The sequence below is a fragment of the Triticum dicoccoides genome, chromosome 2B (genome assembly GCF_002162155.2).
Source record: "Triticum dicoccoides isolate Atlit2015 ecotype Zavitan chromosome 2B, WEW_v2.0, whole genome shotgun sequence".
NCBI classification, from domain to species: domain Eukaryota; kingdom Viridiplantae; phylum Streptophyta; class Magnoliopsida; order Poales; family Poaceae; genus Triticum; species Triticum dicoccoides.
The window spans coordinates 540,227,877-540,237,580 of NC_041383.1; positions in this window are offsets into that span (position 1 = coordinate 540,227,877).

Here is a 9,704-nt window from a genome sequence, read left to right on the forward strand (position 1 = left end):
ATAGGTTTTTGAGGTCCGCGAAGGCCGAGATGCTTCAAAAGAACGAGACAGAGATAAGATGTCCGTGTCGAAGATGCAAGCTGAATAGCCTTATTGCGGACCCGGATTCCGGGCAGGTGCGGGACCACCTGCTCTTGCGTGGTTTCATGGATGGCTATCGGTGGCAAGGTGATGAAGATGACTACGAAGTCGTCCATGGGGGCCGGGCAAGAAATGAGGAAGGGCAGCAAGACAACCACCGCGGCTCGGGGGGGCGAGAAGACGAAGAATCCCCAGGAGATGATCACGACGGTGATGCTGTACACAGTCATCATGTAGAAGATGCAGGACATGATGATGATGCCGGCGGAGCAGACGATGCTGGACCATCGATGGGCTGGGTGCAGGACCCTCATATTCAAGAGCTGCTTCTCAAGCAGACGGATAACGCAAGAGCTGCCGCCGGAGAGAAAGCCAAGATGGATCAACTTGAGTTAGACGCGGTTACTCCATTGTATGAAGGATGCAGGCCCGAGGATACCCGCCTGAAAGTAACGCTCATGGCTATGGAGATGAAGGTAAAACACAAAATGACCGACGCATGCTTCGACGAGAACATGTCATTCTGGCACGAACGTCTTCCCAAGGGGAACAAGTGCCCGACCAGTTTGGAGGAGGCGAAGAAAATCGTGTGTCCTCTGGATTTACCGCACGTGAAATACCATGTGTGCATGAACAATTGCATCATTTATCGGGACGAGCACGCGGAGTCTACCATATGTCCGGTGTGCGGTGTCACTCGATACAAGAAGAGGAAGAAAGCTCCTCGAAAAGTGGTGTGGTACTTTCCGATCACTCCTCGTCTGCAGCGGTATTTCGCGGACCCTAAGGTAGCAAAGCTCCTGCGTTGGCACGCGGATAGGGAGGAGAAGAAGCGAGAAGATGACGCAAATGATCCGGAGATAGATAAAAAAGACAAGATGCCGAGTCACCCTAAGGATGCGAGCCAGTGGCAAGCGTTGAACTTCGAATACCCAGAATTTGGGAACGATCCAAGGAACATCGTGCTGGGCACGAGCACCGATGGAGTCAATCCGTTTGGCAGCCAGAGAAGCACACATAGCACCTGGCCTGTGTTGTGTGGATGTACAACCTTCCCCCCTGGTTGTGCATGAAGAGGAAGTACATTCACATGAGTATGCTAATTGAAGGGCCGAAACAACCAGGGAACGACATCAATCTATATCTGGGGCTGCTGAAAGAGGAGATTGACACGCTGTGGAAAACGCCAGCCAATACGTGGGACGCCGCAGAGAAAGAATATTTCCCTATGAGAGCCGCACTGCTCACGACGGTGCACGACTATCGCGGTTACGGATATCTTGCGGGGCAGGTAGTCCACGGATTTTCTGGATGCGTAAGGTGCATGGATGACACAACGTATCGCCAGCTAGATAGAGATCCCGGGTCTTCGAAAACCGTGTTCATGGGACATCGAAGGTGGCTTCGCGACGATGACCCGTGGAGGAAACGCAAGGATCTGTTCGATGGTGAAACCGAACCCCGAAAACACCCGTGTACGAGGAGCGGCGAGGAAATAGACAAGCTGTTGAAAATTTGGAAAGACTGCCCACTGCCGGGAAAGAAGCAAAAGGCGCCAGAGCCGCTGCTGAAGGTATGGAAAACGAGGTCTGTTTTCTGGGACTTGCCATACTGGAAGATCCACCGTGTGCCTCACAGCCTTGATGTCATGCATATCACGAAGAACGTGTGCGAGAGTCTGCTTGGTACCCTGCTCAACATGCCAGACAGGACCAAAGATGGTCCAAAAGCAAGGGCAGACTTGAAATCAATGGGCATCAGGCAGGAGCTTCACGCTATATATGATGATGATGATGATGATGATGATGATGATGATGATGAGGCGATTGTCCAAGAGCAAGTGGAACAACGACTCGGAGCGACGATCACCGCCCTTGTGCCTACCTTGATCTCGGGGTTGAGTGCGTGGATTGCGGGCGGCCAACAGGGGCCGCCCCCGATTCCTAGCTTCACGGCCAGCAACTCGCATAATGCGATGGCGGGGCCATTGGTGCCTCCGGCGGAGGCGACATTGGTGTCTCCGACGCCGGCACGGGAGCTTAATGCACCCGGGTGTACGCCGGCCGGCACCTCTGCAGCAAGCGGCACCTTCGTCAACTGCACGCCCGCCGTTGGCGGTGCGTCGACATTAGCCGAGCTCGACGCCATCATCACGGTAACTAATTAAGCCTCTCTCGGCCGAGGACTTCATCTCCTTGCCTTTGACTGGGCATCCATGACGCCCTACATGTTTTCGCAGGGCGCCGCCGACGTTTCGTGCACTCTCCTCCACTTCGTGAACAACGAGTTGGTCGATGTCGCCAAGGGCAAAATCGTTCAACCGGGCAACCCCTTGTTCCACGGTACCCAGATGCCACCCAACTTGTTTAGGGTTCAACTGGTTTGGGTGCTGCCAGGCTGCGACGACTTGTTACCTCCGATTCGACCCGTCGGGGCCGACGATGAAGACGTGATGACCCTCAGCGCCTGCCTGAGCTGGCCCCTGCTTTGGCCAAAGAGCCAGATTCGTTTGGGGGCGGGGGACACCACCCCAAAGACAACACCGCCAGTCGTGCCGGCGCCAAGTCGGCCCCATGGCAAGACCGCCGTAACGGTGCCGGACATCCCTATGCCACTGGATCCAAACATGCATATGGCACAGGATCAGAACGACGACGATGACGAAGATGATACATTTGGCAACGTCGATCAGTACTTTGCCGAACATGGGTACGATGGTGACTTCATGGGGCCTCCTTCTCAAGAACCAAACCCAACAAAAGACGTGTGCGATCTAGCTGGTACCGCGGAGAAGCCAAGTTGCAACAGGCGCCGTCTGACGTTCAGCTCTCAGGAGACGCCTCCAGCTGCCGACTTCACCGAGCCTCAGATAGGCGAGGTGTGAAATATTATCAGCCCCAACACACTCAAGAAGGCGGTCTGTGAGCAGAACTCGGTCCCATTACAGGAGAAGAAGAAGGCACGCAAAAGAAAGACTAAGAAGGGTGCGAGCCAGCCGACACCGAGTACGATCCGTGCTCAGGACGGGCCACCTTCACCGCAGGATATCTCGAGGAAGGTGCATGTGGCGGGTAGGGCGATGCTACCGACAAATATGCTCAATGCTGCAACCGGTGCTATGCGGAGTCTGCATGACAGTGTTCTTTCTTTGGAGAAGCGGCGTCTCAGGGAGAAGGATGTGGCATACCCAGTTTTCGCGGCCAAGGTGCCAGAGGGCAAGGGCTTTGTGGATAACTCCATCGGGCGTACGATCGTCCTGCATTTTGATGACATCCACGCTATGTTGAACCTTCATCCGCTGCACTACACCTTCGTTCGGCTATTTTCGCTGAGTATGGAGATGCGGATCATTCGCGACAAGACCCCGGACATCGTGATAGTCAACCCCTTCTACATGCGTGCCAAGATCTTGGGCAGCGCTGGGGACCGGCAAGTCGCGAGTTCTTACCTCGAAGGCGTCATTCTGGCAAACCAAGATAAGGATAACTTCCTCGTGCCTTACTTTCCCGAGTAAGTCCTCCCCTCAACCGGCCCATAACATATGAATTCTTACATTTCGATCGTTTTTCTTTTAACATTCCGTGTTTTCTGCAGTGACACAAGTTGCATGCTCATCCTCCTAAGCCCCAAATATTCCATGGCCACGTATTTCGACCCGGACCGTCAGTCGAACGTAGACTACACAAATGTCAAGAAGGTTCTTGATGATGTTCTCCCCGGCTACGCCAAATCTGGAGGCACCTTCACCAGGCCTATTCATAAGTACGGCAAGCACGTGTTCTCCCACAATACGACGTTCTGATGCGTCAAGCAGCCGCCTGGCGGTCAGAAGGGTGCCTACTACGCCATCCATCACATGCGGGCGATCGTACGGGACCATCATCAACTTCTGCTACCGAGTAAACTCAAAGATTGGGCCGCGAGCGTGTCGGCAATCCAGGACGAGGACCTCCGACAAGAATTCTTTCGCATCCATTCGGAGTTTGCGGAAATCATCCATCAAGATGTCCTTCGTACCTCGGGGCAGTTCTACCTCAGAAATCAACCGTCCAACAGTGACATCGACACAATGCTACAAATGCAGGCTGACAACGACCGTTATTTCATGACTCCCACGATAGACGGCGGCTTCATCCACGCTCCGGTCCCTTGAGTCGAGTCGAAAGCAGTGATGCTGTGTCTAGTTCTGAAACATCGATTGGCTCATGTTGTAATTAAACTTTAATGAACTTGTAGTATGTCTCTTTGGTTTCGAGAGTCGTTCAACTTAGATGTAATCGATGCTATTAATGTCTTGCTTTTCTCTTCCGATCGTTCTGTTGCATAATTATATATTGCTTATGTATTGTCTGTGAATTGGTACTAACATTTCGTTTGGCTAGTGCATAGCGATGCCGACGTATGTCGTGTACAAGGGTAAGGTTCCCGGAGTCTACAATGACTGGGAGGAGTGTCGGAGACAGGTTCACCGATTCAGCGGTAACAGTTACAAAGGGTACACCACTAGGGCCGAGGCCGAATCTAGATACGCCCGCTATCTAGCGGGAGAGGGGAGGGAGCGTTGGAGGAACCGGATGAAGACGAGTTTCATCGTGATGATGCTCATCGTGATGACCGCAGCTCTCTTCTATGTGATGGTAGTTTAGATGATCAATATCGACTTGTAATGTGAAGACAAACTCGCTACTCGCGGTCTCGAGACTTGTAATATAATGTTCTATCTTTGTTCGGTCTTTTCAATTCGGAGACTAATATGATGAATTGTATTCGAAGACTAATATGATGAATTGTATTCTTCTATTGTATTCGATGAATCTGTTGTTGATGTGTGCTGTCTATATTTTCTCAAATTATACATTTTGTAACCTGTGCAAAAAACAGAAAATAAAAAAATAAAAAAAACCTAATATTCATACTAATGGCGCATCACATGACAGTGCGCCATTAGTATGACAAAGCATACTAATGGCGCATCACTGGTAAGTGCGCCATTGATATGCCATGGTTACTAATGGCGCATCCAGTGGTGGTGCGCCATTAGTATGCCAAAACACCTGGATATACATGGCCCCTAGGAGGCATACTAATGGCGCACCCTGGCCTATACTAATGGCGCACCCGCGGTGCGCCATTAGTATACCAGATACTAATGGCGCACCAGGTGGTGCGCCATTAGTAAAAATTACTAATGGCGTGCTGTTAATGGCGCATCACAGATGCGCCATTAATGGCCATACTAGGTGCGCCATTAGTAGGGGTTTTTCTAGTAGTGTATATGATGAGTAAACTAAGCAGATGGCGGTGCAACAAAGTAGAAGAAATGCAAGACAACATATGCAAGATACGCGCAATCAATAAAATCTTGCCAAATTAGAACAGGCACCTTGATGGGTGAACAGGACAGGCCATCTTCCTTTGACTCCTCGAGGTTAGAATAGTCACTAGGATCATATTCTGAACAAGAATCAACAGGTGGGGAGCGTATGAGTTTCATTGCATCCAGAATGGCACCCAATGCCTTGGTGCCAATTTTGTAAGTCATTGCAGTGTTTAGCTTCAAGAGTGGACTGCTGCTAGTGCGACACAAAGCATCTACACAGATCATAGTGTAGGTATAACGGGAAAACCGTAAGCATCAGAGTAAAATCAGCAAAGTGGAACTTGCTGGAATATATGTGCTAGTATTGCCAGTACGGCTAGAAAGGCTTCGGATACCAGCTCTGTTCAACTGAAGGTGTGGTACTGTTAATATCAGTGTAACTCTCAAAGGCGACACAACTCCCTGCATTTCCTTGCTATTCTTATAGGATTCAAGTGGGCAGGCCACTGCAAATTCTATTCCCATGTTTACAAAATCCTACGAATAAAAGAGGCCCGAAGAGTTCAAAGTGTCCATCAGAACCGACCGTATATACCTCTACACTGCAAATATCCCTGCTCATCTTCACTACAAGGAACATACTGTACTACTATCATACTCCCTCCATTCCAAAATATAAGTCTTGGTAGAGATTTCCACTATGGATCACATATAGATGTATCCAGATACATTTTAGAGTGTAGATTCACTCATTTTGCTCCATATGTAGTCCATGGTAGAATCTATACAAAGACTTGTATTTTGGAACGGAGAGAGTACTTATTAAAGAAGAACGAAAGAGGAACATGCTAAAGAAGAGCAAGCAGATTTTGGATAATAAAATGTTCGTTGCGCAGTGCTCACACATGATGAACCAGAGCGCATTAAGAAAGCAAATCCCTGTTGTCTCTCTATATGTGGTGCACGTGCTTTTCGAAAGTAAAGTAGGAACATTAACTGACCAATTAAATGTTATCTATTTTAGTAATATCAGCATCATATCAGATTCGTACTTGAGCAACAAGTTTGGAATTATAAGTGGCACATTGTTTAGCTTGATGGATTCAGGAGCAGTGCTAAGCAGGTACGATGATGGTACTAAATATAAACGCATGTCTGCATGCAAGTCGTGTGACTTTTGTCATTTGGGTCAGTCGACTATTTCAGGCGGTTGGATGAAGATCCTACGTCTCCTAACCCTTCTTCTTCCATGTCTCTGATTCTTCCCATACAGAGCACGCACGGGCCACTGGCCGGACCACCGGCCCCCACCGCCTATGTTCCTCCGCCACCCCCGCCCCCACCCGCGTCGAGTTTTCTTTGTTCGGCGAGGCCCCACTGCCGCCCCCCACAACCATCGTCCCCACCCGAGCCCCTTCGTTCGCACCGGTGAACTCTGGCGAGCTCTGAAAAATTGAGTGAACCAATTTTAAAATTTAGTCTACTTTGATTTAACTAGTGTGGAATAAAAAAGGGGAAAACCATAAGCATTGGGAGTATAGTGTTGAGCGTGCCATGGTGGATCTGAAGGTGCAAACCGAACAAACGCAACTTCGCAACCAATGTTTGCTTTCAACTAGCAAGTAAGTAATGGACAAGAAATCAGAGTAAAGAGTGGCGATCTATTTTCTTGCTGCGATAAATAAGTTGAGCAGATATGAAAGAGTACCGCCTCTGGTGCGGCGCCGTGTATGCATCTGCTGAGAATTTAATGGTGCTGCGGTGGTGATGGCTGTCGGCAGCGTGGAAGCAGATCTAGGAGGGTTGACGGTGGCGCCGGGTGCGGTGGACGAGACGGTCATAGGAGTGGCGCTGGCAAGGTGGATGGCGGCGGCGATGAAGCGAGAGGACGGGATGCAAGGATCCCGGTCCGCAGCCGTGGATGAGAGAGGTCGATCTCTTGTAATGGATGGCGGCGGCGGGTATCAGCTCCGGCATGGTGGAGGAGGATGGCGGTGGATGGGGTGGCGGATGAAGGAGGCTGGGGTGGAGAGGGTGTTTTGGCGCCCACGGAGTATGAATGGGGAAATGGAGGTAGAGAGGAAGGGGGGAACCATGTCTTCAGGGTGCGCTTGTCTCAAATGCGAGGAAATCTACAAACTTAGCCCCCGTTTCAAATTTCCTACATCACAGCAATATTAGTCGGTTGGGGATAGGACGGTAATCTCGCATACACCAAGTATTTGCCGACGAGAGTTTGTTTTTGGCGCCCACCATGTATGAATCAGGGAGGGAGTCGATTTCGGTTGAGGACACACTGTGTTTTGGCGCCCACCGTGTATGAATCCATGTGAGAGGCGGTTATGTCACATTTGAGTGAAATTACAAACCTACCCCTATCGAAACCTATAGAAATGGAGCACATAGGCTTTGCGTGGCAGGGATAGGCAGTAGTAATTTCCATCTCGCAGATTTTGGTTTCGGGCGGTTACTACGACTTTCCCCGCTTCGTTCAAATTTTGCAGAGTGCAGGTTTACCGTGCCAACTCAATTCGAGTCCCGTTTGTATTCTATTTTTTCGGGTGGGATCCATTTTAGATTGGAATAAAATTCTATATACATCATTGTTTTTATATATACTTTCAAAAGCACAACAAAGAATTCTGCTTCTTTATATGTATAGTATGATTTACAAATACAATGATCTCAAAATCATAAGGTTGAATTCAAAAAATTAAACCAAATTATGTTCTACTAAAATGTATGGATCAGTAATATCTACATATTAAATAACATAGATGCGCGTGAATTCATATGAGTATGCATGTTTGATAGATCAATTTTGGTTCGAGTATGGATTACATGTATCATCATCTCGAATTCAAATATTTTAATCCCTTTTATGTTCACTCCTTTCACGCCCATCTCTCTCGCATGCATGCTCCTTCATGTAGCTATCACTCTCTTTTCTCCAGCTCACTTCATGTTTCTCCTATCCTCACAAACATGGTCTCTCGACGTCTCCCTTGAGAAGTTTCACACTCTCCCTATCATTATACATTACACGGTTTTCATTATCTCTCACGTCTCTACCGTTCTCTCGTATCACTAGGTACGTAAGCTTTCTTTTTCACCGCCACACACACAGTCTCCACTCGTCTTTCACTTTGTCTTTCTCTCTATGGGATTCTCTCACACACCCTATATGTCTCTAGATATGAATCATACCACTAAAATTACTCTCTCTCTCTCCTGTAGACACAACATTTGTTGCAGTCTCCTTTTAGTCTCCATCCCAGACTCACATTATTCATTTGTTTACCAATCATACAAACTCCCCCTCCTCTCTCTCTCTCTCACACACACACACACACAACTCCTGCTTCCACTCCCCTTCCCGACTACCGTCTCTCTCTCTCTCTCACACACAAAACTCTCGCTTTCGCACCCCCGACTCGTATTTCTCTCACAAACAATTATCGACTAGCCTCTAGATAGGTTTATACACCCGCACACTCGTGCTTCCACTATCTCATACATGTCTCTCTCCCGCTCCTTGTATCTATGTACATTTTTCTTCCCTTCTTGAGACACGCCCTCTCGATTGTGCACACACACACTATCGCCTCATTTTAAGCTGATACCTCTCGCATTGCACGGAACATAAAGATGCATTTATATGAGTAGTTTATCTTGTGGGAGCAAAGGATGAACAAGGGAAGGCCTAATTTGCAAGTGTGGAGAGGGGTGTGGGTATCTTTTTGCAAAATTGCCATATTTTCCTTCCTATCCGTCAGATATAGATCGGACGGACTATATTGTAGGATGGCAGGCACACGATCATCACCGACTATGCTTTTTATAAGAGTAGGGATAAAAATAGAGTTGTTGATGATGGTGGGCCTGCCATCCTGCAATATAGGCTGTCCGATTTATATCTGACGGATAGGAACGAAACTATGGCAATTTACACGCACTCCTCTCCACATTTGCAGATAAGGCCTTCCATCGTTTATCCTTTTCTCCCACAAGATCTTGATGTTCCATGCAACGCACGGGCATCTTGCTAGTAAGAGTAGAAATTAGACATATACCACTTCTCAAATCTTGAAACCAACAATACTCCTCCCTTATCTCATCAAAACCGCCAAAGGAATATATTTTGAGTGAAACATAACATTTTTTAGTGATATACGTATTTCAAATCTAGACTTTTTTTCTATAAAATCAGTGAATATGTATTAATCTACTCCGATCATGTGGCAACGCATTGGCACATTGCTAGTAGTTATTATAATTTTTTGGACACCAGACAAACGGTGGA